This window comes from Hyla sarda, chromosome 6 (genome assembly GCF_029499605.1).
Source record: "Hyla sarda isolate aHylSar1 chromosome 6, aHylSar1.hap1, whole genome shotgun sequence".
Taxonomy (NCBI): Eukaryota; Metazoa; Chordata; class Amphibia; order Anura; family Hylidae; genus Hyla; species Hyla sarda.
Window position 1 is genome coordinate 160,826,245 of NC_079194.1, and position 23,463 is coordinate 160,849,707.

The 23,463-nt window shown below is 40.8% G+C and overlaps 1 protein-coding gene across 11 annotated transcripts in view; it reads right to left on the reverse strand.

Moving 5' to 3' along the window:
* Positions 1–23,463, reverse strand: part of ZNF536 (zinc finger protein 536) — a 723,850-nt gene that overhangs the window by 583,687 nt on the left and 116,700 nt on the right. For 10 of the 11 annotated variants that reach the window (XM_056525667.1, XM_056525658.1, XM_056525662.1 and 7 more), the window contains one exon: positions 4,819–4,885. The exons of the other annotated variant lie outside the window; for it this stretch is intronic. The gene's annotated coding sequence lies outside the window, so the exon portion shown is untranslated. The remainder of the gene's footprint in view (positions 1–4,818; positions 4,886–23,463) is intronic. 11 annotated transcript variants of the gene reach the window in all.

Genomic DNA, 23,463 nt, shown 5'->3' on the forward strand with positions numbered 1-23,463 from the left:
GTGCCAAAGGCACTGACAGGCTCGCTGAATACGATTGAAAGGGTTGTAATGGATATAAATTACCTATTGTGTGATAAAAGGATTTTTACTAAGAAGGTAAGAATAAAACAGCAAATTCAAGTCTGACTGCTGGAGAAAAAACCCAAAAATAAAAGTAAGTCAGACTCAGGGAAATTCTCATCTTCGGGAGGTAAGCAGTTTTTAAACAAGGTGGCCCATAAGAGACATAAATTGTATACTATGCAAAATTAATTTCTTGATGCATAATGCTATCAGGTTGGAGCAGCAGCGGCTTCTATCCAGGAAGTGATTTTCTAGACGGCAAAATCTCTTTAGCACGGTGACATTCTGTGAAGTGACAGCACAAAACGCTCTCCCCGTTTCTGCCACCTACTCTGAAATCATTCCCATGCTGGAGAGGGTATAGTCAGCTCCCTCCCCGAGCGCCTTGATGGCAATCGTCTACAGACTCACTCCTTCTACATTTCCAGCTCAACAAAAATGTTTTAGCGGCACTGACGTCTTTGGGTGGACATGTTAACTTGAGGACCTCAAACAAATAACATCAAAGTGCTCCAATGGCTATAATCATAAATTGTGCTTCTAATTATATGCACAGGATTTACATAGTGCAAGTACCCCCTATAGACATGATGAGTACTCATATAGACACATATCACAGGTTGAGAATGTAGGCTCGGTATCATATAAGAGTTGTTAAGTGGGCGCAAAGGCTCCTCAGTAATAAGCATTCTCAAAGCCTTCCTATTATTCCTATTGATAGCAAAACTTATAGGGAGCAGTGAAGTAATTAGAAATGTGTGATATCTCCGGAAGCGCTATTCAGTGTACCATGACTTGTCACAGAATACTACAGTATGTCAGATTTTATTGGAATCCACTCCATTGCCGGCTGGAAGATCCGACCTTTTCTCTGTATAGAAGTCTATGCAAAAAAAAAAGGGTCAGATCTGCTGGTCGGATGGGTAATAGCACACTGTGCTGCCTACTTCCGAGGCTTATATCTCATGATCGCAGTGGGTCTCAGGACTTAAATCTGTACGTTAAGGGGTTATTCCCTTCTCAGCTTGTTAACAAGCTGATAAAAAGTCTGACCACTGGGACCCCTACCAATCCAGAGAATGGGGACAAAATTATCCCCAGCATTATTAGAGCATACCACACAAGCTCAGCCAGTGGTCCATTCGTTGTCTATGGGACAGATGAACATTTTCAAGTGCCAAACTTAAAATATTTGGCAACCCCATAGAGAATAAGGGGAATGATGGCTGTGCATGTGCGGTCTGCTCTATTATTCTAGGCTATTATTATATCTATAATTTTTCCCTGTTCACGGGATCAGTGGGGGTCCCAACAGTCAAGTGCACAGTGTTTGGTAGTATTACATTCAGGGTTACAGTTTGTGGCAGTAATATATTCAGAAGGCTGTGTGTGGCAAGGTTATATTCAGATAATACACTGTGTGGCAGGGTTACATTTAGGGACACAGTGTGTGGCAGTATTATATTGAATGGTGCAGTGTGTGGCAGTATTATACTTGAGCACAATGTGTGGCAGTATTGTATTCAGGGGTAAAGTGTGAAGCAGCATTAAATTCAAGGGTAAAATGTGTGGCAGTATTATGTTGAGCACAGTGTGTAGCATTATTATATTCAGGAGCACAGTATGTGGTAGTATTATATTCAGGGCCACAGTGTGTGGCAGTATTATATTCAGGGTCACAGTGTGTGGCAGTATTATAGTTATGGGCACATTGGGTGGGAGTATTATAGTTATGGGCACAGTGTGTGGCAGTATTTAGTGGAATAGTGTATGGTAGTACTGTAGTCAGTATTATATTATGTAGTGTATAGTTTGTAGCAGTATTATATTCAGGGGCATGGTGTGTAGCTGTAATATATTCAGACACAGTGTGTGGCAGTATTACATTCAGGGCCAATGTGTGTGGCAGTATTATAGTTATGGGAACATTGGGTTGGAGTATTATAGTTATGGGCACAGTGTGTGGCAGTATTAAGTGGAATAGTGCATGGTAATACTGTAGTCAGTATTATATTATGTAGTGTATAGTTTGTAGCAGTATTATATTCAGGGGCATGGTGTGTGGCTGTAATATATTCGGACACAGTGTGGCAGTATTATATTCAGGGGCAAAGTGTGACACAGTATTTAACAGAACAGTGTGTGGCAGTATTGTATTCAGCAGTGCAGTGTGTGGAATTGTTGTTTTAAGGGACAACAGTGTGAGCTACAGTGAGGATGTTGTCTTGGTATAGAGGATGATGGTCTGCTGCAAAGGTAAAGCCCTAAAGATGTCCGGGCATCAAACATTACAGAGGAGAGAAACAAGTCATTGTGGTCTGGATCAAATCAAGAGGAAAAGAAACAATTATAGAAAGTTGTCACAGTAAGCCCCTGTCATTGTGTATTTTGTGTCCCATCAGTAACCATGGGCTAAGCAAAAGCTCCCAGCATATCCTTACCATTACTCAGGTCTGGGAGCTGTAGTTTCTCATGATAAAAACCACAGCATGCCCTAGAGTAATTTTATGCAGCGAGCTACACCGCAGCGTCGGTCATGTCAAGTAGCTACACCACTAACTGACCATGTTCATAAAATTAGTAGCTTGACAAAGAAACATTGGAAAAAAACTAAAGTCCCTAGGGGGAAAACAAAGAAAACATAAGAGTAGAGATCAAAATGACCTGTATCAAAATGGGAGGCAGTGTTGACTGAGGACGATGTGATGCCACCAGTAGAAGCAGATACTAAGCATGACATGTTGACAGGTGGGTGAGTGATACCCAGGAAAAGGAGGGAAGGGAGAACTTAAAAGGATTAGCCAGGAAATACAGTATCATTTGTGAGCTTCAATTCATTGAGTCTGGAATGATAACAGTGAAGTGACAGAATAGTTGTCATATGGACATTGGGATAAAATAACACTATTGAGCAAGGTAATATAAAATCAGACTTACCCAGTCAGTAGATTTAGACATTCAGATCTGTCTGTATTCTGTACCACTTATGAGTGATGGGGAGTAGGCACTATTTAGTTACCATTTGTCCACTAGTGACATTACTGACCTGCAGTGCACCAGTGGATGTTCCTTACCAAAAGGATGTGCAGGACATAAAAAGAACCTATTATTTATTCAGGAGCCCCTTCACCCACCAAAAAGGAATCAGTCTATACATAAATGGAAAACACTACTTAAGAAGGAGGGAGAGGAGGTAATGCAGCTGCAGTAGAATCATGTTCCTCAGCTTGTGAATGAGACTGCATGATGTGCAGAAGGGAGGGAAAGCATAAGGGGGGACATATGACTGGCTCAGAGCACAGATCACGGTACTGACATCACTCCAGGATACAGAGAGAGGAGGAAAAGACCCAAGCTATATCAGTGACACACATTTCTCTTGTAAATGTAGGTTCTAGTGAATTACACTGTGATATATGTACACTTATACTGACATTTAGAAGGGCAACATCAGAATTTCGATACGCCTACTAGTTCTAGATGAATGGAACCACTTTAGACAGACATTAAAAAACTTTATAACCAATTTGATCAAAAACTTTGCCATGCTTCACAATGAAGACTTAGGACTTAAAAATGGGGAAAAGAGTTACAGACTGTCATACGCAGCCCATCTTAGCTGGTTATTGGACAAAATGTTGGAATAGATTAGTACATTTATTTGGGGGGATTTACTAAGACTGACATTGTTAAGTAAACCCTGCAAGACTGCAATTGCGCTGGATTTATTAAGAGGCACAAGACTCCTAATAAGTCTAGGTACAAATTTGGCTACCCTGTGTGCCAGCTCGGAGCTTGAGTAGATTTCATCTGAATGTATGCCAGTGTAAGTTTAAGTAAATATGATTGAAGTGCAGGTCCCCATCCCCTTTTCAGACCCTTAGCCAACATATACCCCAACCTATGCCACTGTATAGCCATATAGTGGCATATGTCAAATATTATCCACAATACAAAAAAGGTTTATCAAAATGTGTATTTTTTTATTTGGCTGTGGCCCACTGTATAGAAAAGCACATCCTGTAATGCTTTCCTATAGAGTAGAAAATGAGGTATATTGAGGCATACCATCACTATAACACAAAAGTCCTTGAAGGGAATCTGTCAGCTCTATATCATGCTCTATATCATAGGCAGACAGCTGAAAGGGAGGTGAAACAAATGATACCTGTCTCTTAGCTAATGGTGGTTTTCAAGATCAAGTGCCATAGAGGAGGTGCTGAGATTCAGCATGCACACCTCCTCCCTCCCCCCACTCCACTATGCTTGGCTTTAGTACTTAGACTTAGACATCACTCAGAGAGGGATAGGCAAGGGAGGACATAAGTTGCAAGTTAACATCAATTATGTGACACTTGAGCTTAGATGGAAAACATTTTTCTTTTTGCAAGCAGCCATCAGATAAGAGACATGTGTCATTTATTTTACCTTCATGGCCATGTCTGCAGCTCTGAGCATGACATAGAGTTGGCAGGTTCCCTTTAAGAGGGGCTGTATACATAAAATGCCAGGAGATGTTTATTTGAGAATACTTCCAAAGCTCCTTCTTGTTATTTGCATGCAGTGGAGCAAGACAAGCATAATGGCTGCAAAAAAAAAAATATTTACTAATTTTTGCAAAACCATTCAGATTGAAATTAAGGGTAAAACTAAAACATGAATAAAAGGTCCCAAAAGGGGCAGGCACACTAGAAGTAAGGGACACGGGATAAAGGTCATGTACAGAACTTTACTGCACAGATATTGAGGACCCACCTGTAGATCTTGCACTCAAAAGTCAATTGAATGTTTGATGGAGGTATATGCAGGACTGGAATCTGTTCTGTAAAATAAAAGGAACACAGAGATATTTATAAAACAACTATAATTTGTGATGTATCTAACATAAATACTATAATAACTATATAAATAATAACTATGAGAATAACTATAATAAAACAATATATCCATTTCAATTCAAACTATTTAGAATCTTTCCATGTATGTAGGCATCTCTATTTATGTTTTAATTTCACATCGATCTACAGAGCTAGTCATGCAATGGGTTTACAAGGTGCTATGGGGTCATAAAGTAAAGAAAATGCAGCAGAACAACAAGGAAGGGGTTATACTAAGCACTGTACTGCTGCTGATGAGCCTAAAAATTTAAAGGCAGGGAGAGGGGGAGATTACATTCAGAAGGAAGCAATGTGTGTAAGTGGCACTAAAGAAGTGGATCTGCTGAACCTGTGTGGAGGATGGCGTGAGCTGTACCAGGGAGCGGAGTCTAAGGTGCCTCTGGTATTCACCAGAGCCCACAGCAAAGTGGGATGGACTTGCTGCGGCAGGCAGCACCCAGGTCGCTACCCCTGGCATGACTCGTCCACACAGACTGCCGAGGTGACACGAGGCACTGGAAGGATGAAGCAAACTCGTAGTCAGGAAAACAGGGAGTATAGTGTCAACGAGCAGCAGAAACCAATTAAGTGTCAATGAGCAGCAGTAACCAATTAAGGGCGTACTGGCCCTTTGAATCATGGAGAGCCGGGGCGTGAGCGCCCTAGAGGGCGGGTACACACACGCCGGCGACCTGGGACAGCAGAGGAAGCAGGAGGTGAGTAATGGCCCAGCGCTTGCACGTAAGCGTGTTCCGTGATGTGAACCACGGCACTGCCGGCAGAGGAGGATGAGGCAGGAGAGTGCTTGCGGACAGCGTGTCTGACCAGAGCGCTAGTTGTAACAATTTGTACACAGTGTAGTACTAACTCTGGAATTTACACAAAACAGCTGCCCAGAACTTTATGAATGATCAGAGAAGAAAGGGAGGCCTTGATTATGCTTTTCAGCCATAGCAGGAATGGATGCAGACAGGCTCACAGACCAGCCAGGTACACAGTCCAGACTCTCTCCCTCTCTTCTGTGCATAGCAATAGCTAAGCACCTGTTTCTAGAGATGAACAGAGGCTTACAACAGCCAGTGGACAGCAAATTAGTTAGAAATTATTATTATTATTATTTTTTTTTTTTTTTGGGGGGGGGGGGGTAAATTTGTGAAGACAAATAGTAGAAATCACACAGGCTATGACATGGAGGAAAGTTGTTGGGAATGACAGTGACCATTAAAGTTGCAAGGTCCATGGATCAGATGTATTTTTCTATCAAATCCTGCAGATAATCAATGAGATTGAGATCTGGAGAATTTAGAGGACCAGTCAACACTTTAAACTCTTTGTGTCCTATCTATTAAATATCTTTCCATCCAAAATCTGTATATCTATCTTTCTAATATGTATTCATCTAATCTCTATGTATTGGCCTATGGCACTGTTCACACTGTCATCATAGTTTCCCTTATAACAGAAACCATGCCAGCAGTGCCAAATCTGTCACAATGCCACCCTACAGCCCCTATAGTATTTTGTCATGTATATTTTTCATATATATTACTGCATCTTTTTATCATATACCTTATTATTAAATATTGTGACTATATTGCACAGTACAAAGTAAGTATGTACTCCCAATTGTCTCTGTAACCTCGATAAGAAGGGACATGGTTGTCTTATTCAAGACATTTCCTGAATTAGGAGGCATCAAATACCTCATCCTAACAGGTATGCTGATGTAGAGTCTCACTTATGCCATCAGTCATAGATTAAAGCCAACAATTTCTCATCTTTGATCCATTTGATAGCTGAGGCAACATATCACAATAGATCATATTCCTAAAGATAAATGCAAAAGTAACTTGTAGGAAAGAATTTAATAAAGAGGACATCCGGCACTGGGTGGAGTAGAAAAAATCTTTATAAAATCTCAAGATTTTTCTACTCCACCGACTGCCGGAAATCCTCTTTGCTGGAATCTCTCCTACAAGGGATCTTATATCTCATGCACCTGGAGTGGCTGGAGTCCGAGGGGCAGAAAACTACAACATGGTGAGCCGTATTATTGCATATTCTTAAAGCACAGTGGATCAGTGTCCTAAGAAGCACCAGACAACCTAAGCGAACATTTTCTACAGACGTACAGTATATACAAGTCTGACTTGGTACTAAATAAGATATAAAGCTCCATCAACTGCAGGCTCCCGGTGACCTCCAGTCCTTATCCCCCTGGCCCCGTCTGGTGTGGTCAGAACGAATATTCCATTCTTCATTAGATGTAACCAGCTCTTGAAGCTATTTTAATTGACTTATAAAACATTCATAAAAGATCCATCGTTTCTTAGCATCTTCTGTTACTGGTGAATATTGCTATTTATATATCAAGGATTATTCAGGCCTTTACCCAATTAGTCAACCACCAGCATAGACAGAATATTCAAAAATCCAATTGTATTCTACATACTGAATATATCCATCCATCTCCAAATCAGTCCACGTATCTGTGTATCCATCTTCTTCCTTTTTCATCTGTGTCTTACTGTATATATGTTTATCTATATAATGTCCTCGTACCTCATATATAGCCTTTATCCATTATTGACTATCAATCTCATAATTATCTATCTATCTATGAATACCAGACTCCAGCAGCACACAAACTTGATGTAAAAAAGTGAAGATTTATTGCATCATTCCAGTGTTACTTCTGCAACCTCACCAAGGTCCCTAGCTAGCATGCACCGCTTACAACAATACTTTGTAGTTGTGCTGCTCTCCTGGGAATTTATCTATCTATCTATCTATCTATCTATCTGATCATTGATCTCTCTTTTGTCTATTTAGGCATATCCCCATATTTCTATGTAATATCTATTTACTATCTATCTATTATCTATCTATCTATCTGCAAAAAAAAAAGAGGTTCAGCAGCACTCCAGGATCAATTCAAAGTATGCTTGAAAAAGCCAGTGTGAGGCCGGTGAAATGTTGCGTCTTGTACATGGGATAATAAACCACTTTGAATTAATCCTGGAGTGCTGCTGAACCTCTTTTTTTTTTATATGGCTGAATAGCAGACCGTGACCTGCACTGCACCATCTGCTGGCACCCCTACATCTATTCTGTGAGCGGGTTGTGCTGCTTGCTTTCGCTTGGAAATCTATCTATCTAGCTATCTATCTATCTATTATCTATCTGTCTTTCTATTATCTATCTATCTATCTATAAATCTGTCTATCTATCTATCATTTATACAGCTGAATATATCAATCTCAAAACCAAATCTTACATCTATTTTCAGGTCAATGTTATATCTATCAATAACATAGCTAGCTACTCATCTTCAGTGTAATCATTTGTATATGAGCCCATCCACTTTTCTATGTACCTTATTATGTAGTATTAACTAATATATATTCCTATTTATCTTACTATATATTTATTATCATTTATCTATCAGAATCTACCGATTTTATAATCCATCCTTCCATCTATCTTCAATTCTACCTCATATTTATCAGTAACATAACTTTCTGTCTACCATCTTGTCATCTCTATATGTACCTATCTCTCTGTCAAGTATCTGTCTGTCTAGGTACCTACCTACCTATCTATCTAGTTCCCTTATATCTATGTAATATCTTAAATGTATCTGTCTATCTAATCTTTGTATCTCAACATTGATCAATCCCATGATCCTTATCCAGCTATGTACCTTTCGATCTATATTATCTATCTACAGTCATGGCCATGAATGTTGGCACCCCTGAAATATTTCAAGAAAATGAAGTATTTCTCACAGAAAAGGATTGCAGTAACACATGTTTTGCTATACACATGTTTATTCCCTTTGAGTGTATTGGAACTAAACCTTTTTTTGGTTACTTACCAATACTTCATTTTCTTGAAAAATTTCAGGGGTGCCAACAATTTACAGCCATGACCATATCTATCTATCGTTCTTATCTTCCAATTCATATATATCTATATATTGTCGTGATGGAATAAACTTGGATTTTATTTGCACCAGAACTGGATTCTACTATTTTTTGTTCCATTTATATATGTATTAGATTTAGGTCATGTTCACACTACGGAATTCTCGCGGAATTCCACGAGCGGAACTCCGCGAGCAGAATTCCGTGGTGTGAACTTAACATTATTGTGAATGGGTCTCCGCGAGACCCATTCACACTGCGGAATTTCCGCGGCGGACAATTCCGCCGCTGAAATTGTTCCGCGCAAAGAAAGAACATGTTCATTCTTTGCGCGGATTCCGCGAGCACTGCATAGCCGTCAATGGTGACGGCTCAGTACCCTCGTTGGCAGCCGCCAGGCGGAATCCCCGCTCGCGGAATTCAGCCGCGAAAATTCCGTAGTGTGAACATGGCCTTATCAAAACCTATGCAGAGGAAAAGTTGCTGAGTTCCCCTTAGCAACCAATCAGAGCGCTTCTTTCATTTTTGAAAGAAGAAATCTGATTGGTTGCTATGGGCAACTCAGCAACTTTTCCTCTGGACAGGTTTTGATAAATCTCCTCCATAGTATGTATCTATCTTTCTATTTGTCTGTCTATTGATCTATACATTATCTATGTTTCTATCTAGTCCCATTTTTATACGTAGTATCTACCTTTATTTATCTGTGTATGTAGGTAGTATTTATTTATTTATTCATGTTTATTCATCGAGATGAGCAGCACTCCAGGGTTCCAAGAGTTGTGAGAGTACAGATCAGCCAAAGGCCATGTCATAGACTGGTAGATAATATGGAAGAAATTTGCAGCACTCCGATTGCAAGTGAAGGGCTTTCATTCCATCATCACATCAATAGGGACATGTGGCTTTTTTTTTTTTTATCTATCTATCTATCTAGAAATGGATGAATCCTCAGCACACTGTCACACACTTTTTTGGAGAATGGAATAAATTTCACCTTTTATGAATTCAGTGTGCTGAGGATTCATCCATGTCTATACTACACAAGGACCCTTGACCCAGGTCTGGTTCTGCGTGCACCTTTCACCGCTTTTTTTGGATCTTTGGATGTGCTGCTTCCCTACTCTATCTATCATCTATCTATCTATCTATCTATCTATCTATCTATCTATCTATCATCTATCTATCTATCTATCTATCTATCATCTATCTATCTATCTATCTATCTATCTATCATCTATCTATCATCTATCTATCTGTCATCTATTTCTTCTGTACTATCATCTATTTATTTTCCTTCCTTGTCCTATGGATTAAACCCGATTTTATCTGCATTGAGCTGGATCCAATCTCTTTCATTTTCCCATCATCTATTTCTGTACTATCTATCTATCTATCATATTTATCTATCTATCTCCTATCTATCTATCTATCTATCTATCTATCTATCTATCATATTTATCTATCTATCTCCTATCTATCTATCTCATATCTATCTATCTCATATCTATCTATCTATCTATCTATCTATCATCTATCTATCTCATATCTATCTATCTATCTATCTATAATCTATCTATCTTTTTAGTATCTATCTACTCTAGCACCCATTTATGTAATATTTATCTACATATCTATCTAACTTTCTATCTATCTACTATCTATGTAGTGCCTATCCATCTTCGTAGAGCCATTTATCTCTGTACCCATTCATCCGTCTCTTCTAATTTGATCATATCTATAATTGTCTATCCATCTGTAGTACACATCATTTTGGTTCATTTTTCTGGACATCTGCATAAGAACTGGGGGAAATATTAAGAAATGACGGCGGATTAATGAACTATGTGCAAATATTCTGCACAAATTATGACAACCATCATGCTACGGGCAGCACAGGTTGTGACTTCAGCGCCTGGGAGCCATTGTAATTACAAGCCTCTGTGCTGACGATATTTTCCATTTTCTAACCCAAAATCAAGAGTGAAACACTATAGCAATCACCGGCTACAAAGACTGTGAACCCTTCTTCGCTGTCTGATTATGCAAAACTAAATAGACCTAAATAGACCCCAGCCTTCTGCAAATTATGTACAGTGTTCACTAAATTATGATGAAGCCTGTAATTTCACAGCAATGAGGAGGTTATTAATCCTCATCCGTGTGGACAATGATGTGAGGAATTCACTAGATTGTACAATTGGATCCATTAAAAAAAATCCACTTTTATTGAGCAAAAATATGCAGGTCTTGTGGCAGCCAATTAATACAATTATAGGGATTCTTGTCCTGATGTATAATAGAAATATATGTTTTTTTATCATATATATATATATATATATATATATATATATATATATATATATACATATAACATGCACAAACATCCCATGAGTCCTTGCAGATTGTGCTTAAGCAGGAATTGGTTTGGAATTGCCAGTTAATGGTTTGGTACAGGGAGAAAGCTTCGCTGGGCTGCGAGAGACACTTCTGTCTTTTGTCTCTTCTGATCACTTGCTAAGAAATACCCAGATGGGCACTTCATGCCCAGTCATGCTAATTTGCAGCTTCTTAAAGTACCATGTTAAATAACTCAATCCTCTAATTATGACAGCATGGTACTTTAGTTATGGGTCTCATATCACTCACTACTAGTTCAAGTCGGCCTTGGAATAAATCCACAGCTAAATGTAACTTTTTACCGAACGTCAAGGACTTGTGTCCTGCTACAAAAATGTGTTGTTTTTTTTGCCACCCTGAGCAAAACATCAGTGGATGAGGACAGAGAAGACAGAACAACTCTAAAAAGTCCACTTTGAGGTACAGTGACCCCCTGACCTACGATGGCCCCGACATACGATAATTTCAACATGCAATGGCCTCTCAGAGGCCATCGCATGTTGAAGGCAGCATCAACATACGATTCTTTTGTATGTCAGGGCCATCGCTTAAAGGGCTATCCGGCAGCACTGACTGCTTCAGCTGCCGCCGGATAGCCGTTTACAATGCCCCGTGTGCTCCGGTGATGGTCTCCTACCTGTTCTCGGGGCTCCGGAGAGTCCTCTTCACGATCCCCTCCATCGCCGGCACTCTCCTTCGTCGTCATCACGTCACGCGCACGCCGTCCCGTCATCCAATAGGAGCGGCGTGCGTGCATAGTGACGTGATGATGCCGACGGAGAGCGAGGATCCCGGGGAAGAAGAGACGTCCGGAGCGGCAGGGACACCACGGAGACGTGGTGGCAGCGATGGAGGGCAACATCCAGGGCAGCAGTGACGGGTCCGGAGCAGCGGGGACAGGTGAGTACAGCTTCCTATACTTTACATTGCACGGATCACTCAACATACGATGGTTTCAACAAACAATGGTTCATTTGGAACGGATTTCCATCGTATGTTGAGGGAACACTGTATCTAGGTTGACATAGCAAATGCCACAGATGTGAGCCTTTGGATTTATGTCTTATGTGGCCTGCAGAAGCTATTTCTATTCTCTACTGATTATGTGTAAAAAATATGTAAACAATGAGACAGCTATTTTTCCCCAAGGTGCCTGTCATACATAGCTACTAGTTTTCAGAAAGCACATATATCATCCAGGGAAAGCTGAGTGAGATATGGGAAATAGAGAAAAGCTGAATTGGTAGTGGGGACTTTCATCCCCTTCCGAGGCCACTCCAGGTTTTCAGATTAGTCCAGATAAGTACAGGTGCTGAAGAGAGCCCATCACTGTGCTAAGTGAGAGTCAGTCTGTATGTGAGGCTGTCTGAAGCCTGCACCACTAAAGAAGGTTTAAATCAGGAGGTTTGCAGCCTATATAAAGGGACACTGTAACCTATGTGGAAAACCCAATTTGTTGACTGTTGTGTTGGGTGGCTGGTAGTAAGCCATCTGTATAGTTAGCACCGGACAAACAGGATTTATTTTATGTTTATGCAAAGGCTGTATTTGTTTTTACTGGAAAAAAAAAGACAGGAGAAGCTCCTGTTTAAACATGATTTCCATGTCCCTGTCTCTGACTGTTATCATGTACTATCTGACTGGTTCTACAGAGCTAATCTTACACAAGATAAATATATATTGCAACAGCACTCAAGGGCAAATAAAAGTTCCAAAAAAGAGGGTGCAGGCTACTGAGTAAGAATCAAGTCCAACAATTCTTCCACGTCCATAAAAAATGAAAGGTCAGTGCAGCAATCCATTGTATTACAATATGTGCGACGTTTCGATCTTCTCCAGGATCGAAACATCGCTGCTGTTTTCACTTTTTTGATGGAATAAAATTAGCACTTTTTTCATACTATGGAGTGCTGCACTGGCCTTTAATTTATATATATATATATATATATATATATATATATATATATATATATATATATACAGGGATGTGGAACGCCCGGGACACAATCGCTGTGGCTGGCTATTAACTCTTTAGACAGCGGCGTCTAAAGGGACATGTGAATGCTCCATGGTGGGCTAGTGGGGTGGATTGCCCCCCCCTGCCCCCCCCCCCCGCAGCGCGATTGAGGGGGGTTGGTGGGCGATCCACTATAGAGGTAGCCGGAGAGCTTACCTCTGATTCCCTGATGTCCGTGGCTCTGTCATTGATAGAGCCTGGGTGGACTAGGCTCTATCAATGGATCGCAGAGCACACAGATCAATGGAGTTCAATAGAACTCTATTGATCTGTATGAGGAATCCTAATGATTCCTCCTAAAAGTCCCCTAAGGGACTAATAAAATGTAAAAAAAAACAAAAAAAAAATGTTTTTATAAAAGTTTGAAAGACACAAACCCCTTCCATATTAAAAGTTCAAATCAACCCTTTTTCCTATATAAAAACATGTAAACATAATAAAAATAAATATATTTGGTATCGCTGTGTGCGCAATTGTACGAAATATTAAAATATAACATTATGTTTCCCGTACGGAAAATGACGTAAATGTAAAAAAAAAAAAAAAAAAAAACACAGAATTGCAATTTTTATAATTTCCCAGAAAAAAAAGTTAAAAGTGATTAAAAAGTCAGATCAATACCAAAATGGTACCAATACAAAAACAGATTATGACGCAAAAAAATTGCCCTCATACAGCCTTGTATCTGAAAAAATAAGCTACAGGAATCAGAAAATGGTATTCCTAAAACATGACGGAAACAATGCAAATCTGGTATTGCTGTAATCAGACCGTCTTAAAGTATCAAAACCAAAAGGTAAATGGCGTAGAAAATAAATCACCAGATTTGCAAAATTATCTTTTACTATTTCAATTTTTTTGTTTTTGTTTTTGGAGCATATGTTATGGAACAATTAAAAGGTATCATTATAGTAGTTAGCTATGACTATTATAGGGCGAGGAAGAAAAAATGAGAGTGTAAAAGTGAAAATTGCCCAGGACGAGTGGATCATCATGAGGGACAAGAAGATTTTGCTCCATTTTAGTCCCGTGGACAAGTAGTTTTTTATTAAATTTTTAATTACATTTCTACACCCTTGATATATATACCGTATTTATCGGCGTATAACACGCACTTTTTAGGCTAAAATTTTTACCCTAAAGTCTGTGTGCGTGTTATACGCCGATATACCCCCAGGAAAGGCAGGGGGAGAGAGGCCGTCGCTGCCCGCTTCTCTCCCCCTGCCTTTCCTGGGGTCTAGAGCGCTGCTGTCGGCCCTTCTCACCCCCTGGCTATCGGCGTTGCTGCCCGTTCTGTCCCCCTGACTATCGTGCCGGCGCCGATAGCCAGGGGGAGAGAAGCGGCGCCGACAGCCAGGGGAGAGAAGGGGCAGCGGCACCCATTGCCGGCGCCGCTGCCCCGTTGCCTCCCCCCATCCCCGGTGGCATAATTACCTGAGTCGGGTCCGCGCTGCTGCAGGCCTCCGGCGTGCGTCCCCGGCGTCGTTGCTATGCGCTGAACGGCGCGGCGCATGACGTCAGTGCACCGCGCCGTGAATAGCAACGACGCAGGGAATGCACGCCGGAGGCCTGCAGCAGCGCGGCCCCCGACTCAGGTAATTATGCCACTGGGGATGGGGGGAGGCAACGGGGCAGCGGCGCCGGCAATGGGTGCCACTGCCCCTTCTCTCCCCCTGGCTGTCGGCAGAACGGGCAGCGGCGCCGATAGCCAGAGGGTGAGAAGGGCCGACAGCAGCGCTTTAGACCCCAGGAAAGGAAGGGGGAGAGAAGCAGGCAGCGACCGCCTCTCTCCCCCTGCCTTTCCTGGGGGTATATCAGGGTATACACGCGCACACACGCACCCTCATTTTACCATGGATATTTGGGTGAAAAACTTTTTTTACCCAAATATCCTTGGTAAAATGAGGGTGCGTGTTATAGGCCGGTGCGTGGTATACCCTGATAAATAAGGTATATATATATATATATATATATATATATATATATATATATATATATATATATATACAGTACAGACCAAAAGTTTGGACACACCTTCTCATTCAGAGTTTTCTTTATTTTCATGACTATGAAAATTGTAGATTCACACTGAAGGCATCAAAACTATGAATTAACATATGTGGAATTATATACATAACAAAAAAATGTGAAACAACTGAAAATATTTCATATTCTAGGTTCTTCAAAGTAGCCACCTTTTGCTTTGATTACTGCTTGGCACACTCTTGGCATTCTCTTGTTGAGCTTCAAGAGGTAGTCACCTGAAATGGTTTTCACTTCACAGGTGTGCTGGTGTGGAGGAGGAGGTATAATGGTGTGGGGGTGCTTTGCTGGTGACACAGCACTTGCAGCGGCATGCTATTCCATCCGGTTTGCGTTTAGTAGGACCATCATTTATTTTTCAACAGGACAATGACCCCAAACACACCTCCAGGTTGTGTAAGGGCTATTTGACCAAGAAGGAGAGTGATAGCGTGCTGTGCCAGATGACCTGGCCTCCACAGTCACCGGACCTGAACCCAATCGAGATGGTTTGGGGTGAGCTGGACCGCAGAGTGAAGGCAAAAGGGCCAACAAGTGCTAAGCATCTCTGGGAACTCCTTTAAGACTGTTGGAAGACCATTTCAGGTGACTACCTCTTCAAGCTCATCAAGAGAATGAGTGTGCAAAGCAGTAATCAAAGCAAAAGGTGGCTACTTTGAAGAACCTAGAATATGACATATTTTCAGTTGTTTCACACTTATGTACCGTATTTATCGGGGTATACCACGCACCGGCCTATAACACGCACCCTCATTTTACCAAGGATATTTGGGTAAAAAAAGTTTTTTACCCAAATATCCATGGTAAAATGAGGGTGCGTGTGTGCGCGTGTATGCCCCGATACATCCCTAGGAAAGGCAGGGGGAGAGAGGCCGTCGTTGCCCGCTTTACTCCCCCTGCCTTTCCTGGGGTCTAGAGCCGTGCTGCCGGCCCTTCTCTCTCCCTGGCTATCGGCGCCGCTGCCCGTTCTGTCCCCCTGACTATCGGTAGCGGCGCCCCATTGCCGGCGCCGATAGCCAGGGGGAGAGAAGCGGCGCCGACAGCCAGGGGGAGAGAAGGGTCAGCGGCACCCATTGCCGGCGTCGCTGCCCCGTTGCCTCTCCCCATCCCCGGTGGCATAATTACCTGGGTCGGGTCCGCGCTGCTGCAGGCCTCCGGCATGCGTCCCCTGCATCGTTGCTATCCACGGCGCGGCGCACTGACGTCATGCGCCGCGCCGTGCAGCGCATAGCAACGACGAAGGGGACGCACGCCGGAGGCCTGCAGCAGGCGCCGGTACCGATAGTCAGGGGGACAGAACGGGCAGTGGCGCCGATAGCCAGGGGGTGAGAAGGGCCGGCAGCAGGGCTCTAGACCCCAGGGAAGGCAGGGGGAGAGAAGCGGGCAGCGACGGCCTCTCTCCCCCTGCCTTTCCTGGGGCGGTATCGGCGTATAACACGCACATAGACTTTAGGCTAAAAATTTTAGCCTAAAAGGTGCGTGTTATACGCCGATAAATACGGTATATAATCCCACATGTGTTAATTCATAGTTTTGATGCCTTCAGCGTGAATCTACAATTTTCATAGTCATGAAAATAAAGAAAACTCTGAACGAGAAGGTGTTTCCAAACTTTTGGTCTGTACTGTATATATATGTATATATATATATATATATATATATATATATATGCAAAATAAGAACCTTTTTGGTCAATCTAATGTGCACGGAAATTAAATAACTTGGGCCAGGAGAGATGGGCCACTATCAATACATGATTGGTCATGAGAGATTTGGTGACTTAATTTACCCATTGCCATAAAAGTTCATGATGGTCACCAGAGCCATATCGTACAAAGCGTTTAGAAAGGCCCCGGAGAACCTTTGGATGATCATTCACTATCCAGTAAACCCACTAGTCCAGTATATTACCAGGTTCAAGTGTCCTCATAGTCATCTGGAATTTAGGTTCTGAAATGACTATTATTATTTTACATAGTGCTGACCTATTCTGCTGCATGTACAAAGATATTAGCACTCTATATGAGCTTTGGGGGTTCTAAAACCTAACCAGTATGTTTTTGCATTGTGGGAGCAAACCACAGTACCTATAGGAAACCTACACAAACTCAAGGAGAACATACAAATATCGTATAGTTGTTGCCCTTGGTCTGAGTTAAACCCGGACCCTAGCACTGCAAGGCAGCAGTTTTAAGCATGAAATAAATGTTTCATACTCTCTGCTTTGCCTAGTTTAAAGGGAACTATGCTCTAATATTAGCCCAAATTCAACTATAAAGTGGAATCTACCATCAGGACTCATCTGAGATGTATGTGAACCCTTTGTTGACAGAGTTATTGTGAATCCCATCTACTCTACATTAGAATACCAAATAAAGAACATGTTTACTTACATCACCACTGGTCTCTTATGGTTAGAGTATGCTAGGAACTGGATAGGTAGACCTAGTGATAATACTGCCCCCGTCTACTGTGCCCATGAGCAGAGTGCAAAAAGTAGTGACTACACACTTTCAGAGCAATATACCTAAAAGGGTGCAGTCACTACTTTCTGTCCTCTGCAAATGGTGTGCATTTATTTCCAGTCCTTAATAGGCTTTTTAACTCAGAGAGAACTATTGCACCCATCAGTTTATTAGTGATGGGCCTTCTTTAGGACACTTACAGGATTCCCATCCTCATTATATATTCTCCAGATGATTATCCATTACAATGTCCACATGAACCATGTTTAATAACAAAACACGTGTGTGGTAAACGTTTCCCTTGTTTATTGGATAAAGAGTGACAATGCGTTTCGCGAGGTCACCTGACGAAGCAAGGGACCCCTCGCGAAATGCGTTGTCACTCTTTATCTGATAAACAAGGGAAACGTTTACCACACACGTCTTCCGAATCTTCACTCCAGCAAACCTTGATCAGGACAAGAAGATTCCTTCACCCAGGCGCCCAGTCTAGCATCCTTTTTTCTGCCGAAACGGATACCTTGTAGCCCTCTTCCAGCACCAGCGCAACCACTGACCTGATCAACATCGCAGATGATCGGGACTGATCCACGGTGGCCATGGGGAGCTTAATGAGTGTATGGCACACTCTTCAATGCGATTATCAGTGTTGCGCCTGAAGCACAACATAAAGAGGTGAGTGTACTAACCTCACCTTGCAACTGAATATCCTATTTTACTGGTAGATCTCGGCACTTAGATAGCATCCCATTTCTATTTTCACTATAATAACAAAACACATCATCTATGTAACTGTGTAATAGGAATTGCACAAATGTACCCTTTGTTCTATAGCCAGTGGTAACATAACTATATAAATACTACTGACTAGAATACAAATGTTGAATCTCTATGGAAAGAAAGAAGCCACTGAGGCATGATGTATTCTCCGCCTCACACCTCAGCAATTCCATTTCTGGGTAGTGGGGTTATTGTTTGGATATTGGCACATGGCAGAATCCATTAAGACTAATACATTTACAGATAAAATCCTTTTGTCGATTTTGGTCCTATATTTGGTCATCTGATTACCAGGTATGAAAAAAAAAAAAACTCAAGCAGCTGGGGCGATACCCGTCAGGGCCACGTTACTGTCTCTTTAATAAGCCGATCCTCATGCACATTAACAGTGTTGAAAATTCAATTGCAAAACTCTTTGTCTGTTGTCTGCTTACTCTAAAGACGGTCTTTCTTAAACAACAGAGCACCAAGGAGTCGTTAGGGCTCTCTCTTCATTACTTCAAAAAACCAATCATTAGACACCAGAGTATATACGTAATTAGAAAATCACTTCCTTTGCAATCCAAGCTAAGTAGTTTACATACTGTAATTACAGGGACAAAATCAATTTTTAATCATTTCACTGATTGGGCTCATCAGCACTGTGGGAACGTTGTAACCTGCTTGTTGTGCATAAGCAACATCTGGGCTAAAACAATTACCCTTTGTTTGCTACAATATTCCTTAAATTTTTTTATAAACGAAATTTTTAAAAAAATGACAAAAGGATAAAATATTGAATATGCTTGTCGATGATCTAGAGATAACCCTAAGCATAATGTGCTCATCCGATGTACAGTTTAATGGCACAGTTGCTAGATTTTTTTTTTCTTTCTGTCTTTTTTTTTTTAGTTTTTTTTTTTGTTTGTTCCCTCTCTCCAGTAAAATAAAAAGTATCTGATTGTTTTAAAGATGCATTCAGCTGGCTAATTGTTCTATAGCTAACACATGGTGTTCAAACAGCCCACACATTACAAAACGCTCATCTGGAATATAATTCCCAACTATTACTGAGCCGGGGGTTTATACTTGCGCTAATATAAATGAATGGATTTTATCAAAATTAAAAAGAAAAAAAAAAATTCAGAGAGGCTGAGGATGTGTGAAAAATAGATGGTATGAATTGGCAAGGCGAGCCTAACCATTTTGTTCTCTTAATAGGAAGTGACCTCATTTACACTGGGGTAATAATTAGTAGCGCTTCAGTGACAGTTAAGAAAAAAAAAAGTTTTCAGCATAATAAGGCAAAATCGCTTTTGTTAGAGATTCAGCGTTCCATATTAACCCTTGCCAGGCTAAGAAAAAAAAAATAACACTAGACTAATTGCTACAATCTGTGCAAATGTGTTGGTCGTTTTCAGAACCTGTCACCATTAATTTGTTTTTTGTTTCAGAGGAGCAGTAAATAAAAAATAAAACAAAAACAGAAAGTTTCCATTATAGATATCAGTAACGGTTATTTTCTGATAGTATAGAGATCCCCTGCATCTAGAAGGTTCAAAGAGAGGTGCTAAGTATTTCCGGATTATTGGAATTTATTTTCTTTGGAAAGAATTCTAAACTTGTACAAATCCTGTTGTACGTGTATCCTAAGTATGTACACTTAACAGCTATAACATAAAAACCGCTAACAGGTAAAGGGAATAACACGGATTATCTTGATATAGTGATGCCTTGAAGGGGTAAAGATATCTTGGGCAGCATGTGAAGAGTCAATTCTTGAAGTTGATGGGTTGGAAGAAGGATATGTGTTAAGAGCTGATCAACTTTGACAAGGGCCGAATTGGGATGTTTAGATTAATGGATCAGAGCATCTCCAAAATGACAGGTCTTGTGGTGTGTTCCTGGTATCCAGTGGTAAGTAACTATTACAGATGGTGCAAGGAGACTACTGGTGTGCCCAGATCATGTGGGCTTGTCTGTCTAGTCTGATCCTAAAAAAAGAGCTACTGTAGCATGAAGTGCTAAAAAAGTTAATGCTTCTATATGCTAGAAAGGTGTGCACACAGCTGTGTATAGGGGGCTACATAGCCACAGACTAGTCAGTGGGCATATGAGCATCAGAAATGGATATGGAAGAATGGAAGAAGGTGACTTGGACTTATATAATTGGACTTATATAATTGAATCAAAATGTGAGCTAAGAACCTAAAATGTACATGTATAATAAATAAAGCAGTAATGCCATGTAACATAATCTATATTCAATGCTGATGACTGCCTCAAATGGTCACTGTCAGGATCCAAAAACTTTTATATGTTGCACATCTTGGCAAAACATTAACCTTTTTAACCCCTTAAGGACCGAGTGTTTTTTCACTTTCGTTTTTTCCTCCTTACCTTTTAAAAATCATAACCCTTTGAATTTTGCACCCAAAAATCCATCTGATGGCTTAATTTTGGCACCACCAATTCTGTTTGTAATGACATCAGTCCTTTTACCCAAAAATCGACAGCGAAACCCAAAAAAAAAAAAAAAATCATTGTGCGACAAAATTGAAGAAGAAATAATTTTTTTTTAACTTTTGGGTGCTTCCCTTTCTATGCAGTACATTTTTTGGTACAAATTACATCTTCTCTTTATTCTGTAGGTCCATATGATTAAAATGATACCCTACTTATATAGGTTTGATTTTGTCGTACTTCTGGAAAAAATCATAACTACATGCAGGAAAATGAATACGTTTAAAATTGTCATCTTCTGACCCCCATAACTTTTTTTTTCTGCGTATGGGGCGGTTTAAGGGCTCATTTTTTGTGCCGTGTACTGAAGTTTTTAGCAGTACCATTTTTGCATTTTGTACTTTTTGATCGCTTTTTATTCATTTTTCATTATATAAAAAGTGACCAAAAATACACTATTTTAGAATTTGGAATTTTTTTGCGCGTACGCCATTAACCTTGCGGTTTAAATAATGTTATATTTTTATAGTTCGGACATTTACGGGCATTTTTTTTATATGGAATTTCCAAAAGGGGGGTGATTTTAACTTTTAATAAGGAAGGGGTTAATGGGTGTTTTTTTTTTAAACCTTTTATTTAACTTTTTTTTAGTAATCATTAGATTCCTCATACAGATCAATGTGGTTTCATAAAACCACATTGATCTGTGTGCTCTGCGCTCGATTGATAAAGCCTGTTCCTGCCATGCTTTATCATTCTCAGCACAGCAGCCAGCATGGAAGGAGAGGTAAGCCCTCCGACTACCTCAGACGTGGATCGCAACCTCCCCCCCCCCCCCCCACTTGACCACCAGAGATGGTTTAAATGTCCCTTTACTCGCCAATGTCAGTTTTAACAGCGACAATCTGAAGGGTTAATAATCACTGCATGTCGGTTATTAACGCCGGCCCACAGCTACAAGAATCAGCTGTGGGCCGGCCGGTATGATGCGGGCTCGAGTCGGGAGCCCACGCCCTACAACGGTTGCCATCTCAGGGTGAGCCGGCTTGTCCTTAGACAGCAACCGGTTAATAAATATATCCTTTTTATAGAAATTATAGTTTTATAAAAAAACAAAAAACACATAAGGAGTCCCCATGCCACCCAAAACATAATCCTGTCTGGCTGAAGCATCATATTTGTTGATGAAGCACAGACCAAGATAAAGTCCAGTAGATAAGGGTGGGACAAGCACTCCTCTGTGCTCACTCCTGTCCTATTAGACTGCAGCATGAATACAGAGAGAAGGGGATTACAGAGCACTCTGCAGTGAATGGATAAAGAGACCCAGCACAGCACAACAGACTAAGGGAGAAAGTAAATACATGGTGATGACAGGCCCTTAATGAGCACTGGGTTTCACTGACATGTAAAAGCTCTGCATGACCTAGTGACTTATATAAGCATTATTTTCGTTTTGTGATATGACAGGTAAACTTTAATATCTGCAGAGTTGTAGCCATGGCAGCATACACCTGTGCACTTATTTCTTTTTAATTGGAGGAGTTTATCAACATTTTTTTTTTTAAATATGAGGGAGAAACTTTATTTTGGTTGTCCACTCCAGCACTCCACCTATCTCTTACAGCAGAGTAGCGCTGGATCCTATCTGCCATGAGAAATAACTCTTTTAGACAGGGTGACCCATGCAAGCAAACAAGCATTGATCTAGAACATTGGCACTTGTCTATGGAACCTCTACATGGCTCAATCAGGCAGGATCACTTGTTGGCCGCACATTTCACATGTGTAACAATGATCTTTAGGCAGGTAAAAAAAAAAGAGCTGATAAGCCAATGAACAAGCAGGTTCCCCTTCGCCGGCTGATCGCCAACAATTATCAGCCAATAACTGGCTTTGTTTAGTATGGGTCCTATTTGAAATTAAGTCACATTTTATTGCTGGTGGATTTACACAATTTGAGAATAATATGCGCTAAATACTTCACATTTGCATATATAAAACATATGGCATTAATGCTATTTAAAATAACCAATATACTAAATGTTCGCAAAAGTCTTAGCATTTGCAGTGTGCTGATAGATTTTTTTGTGTCAAGAGATGCAACCAGGGGAACTATGGGAAGTAAGCAAGCTGGAAGAGGCAGTCTGACACCATGGACAATGTTTTTTCTGGGAATATTTGCAATCACATGGTTTTATTTTGACATGTACCATCTACCTAAACACTGTTGTGGACTACACAGTCCTTTATGGAGACCGTATTGCTTCATGGCGATGTTTTGCTTTGAACGCTTTCAACCATAAAACTGAAAAAAGTGTCCCAAAATAGTTTGAGGAACATCAAAAGGACTTGACATGATCTCCAAATTCCACAGGTCTAAATGACATTGAGTATCTTGGGATGTGGAACAGTAGAAAAGCAAGTCCGATCCATAGAGGTCCCACCAT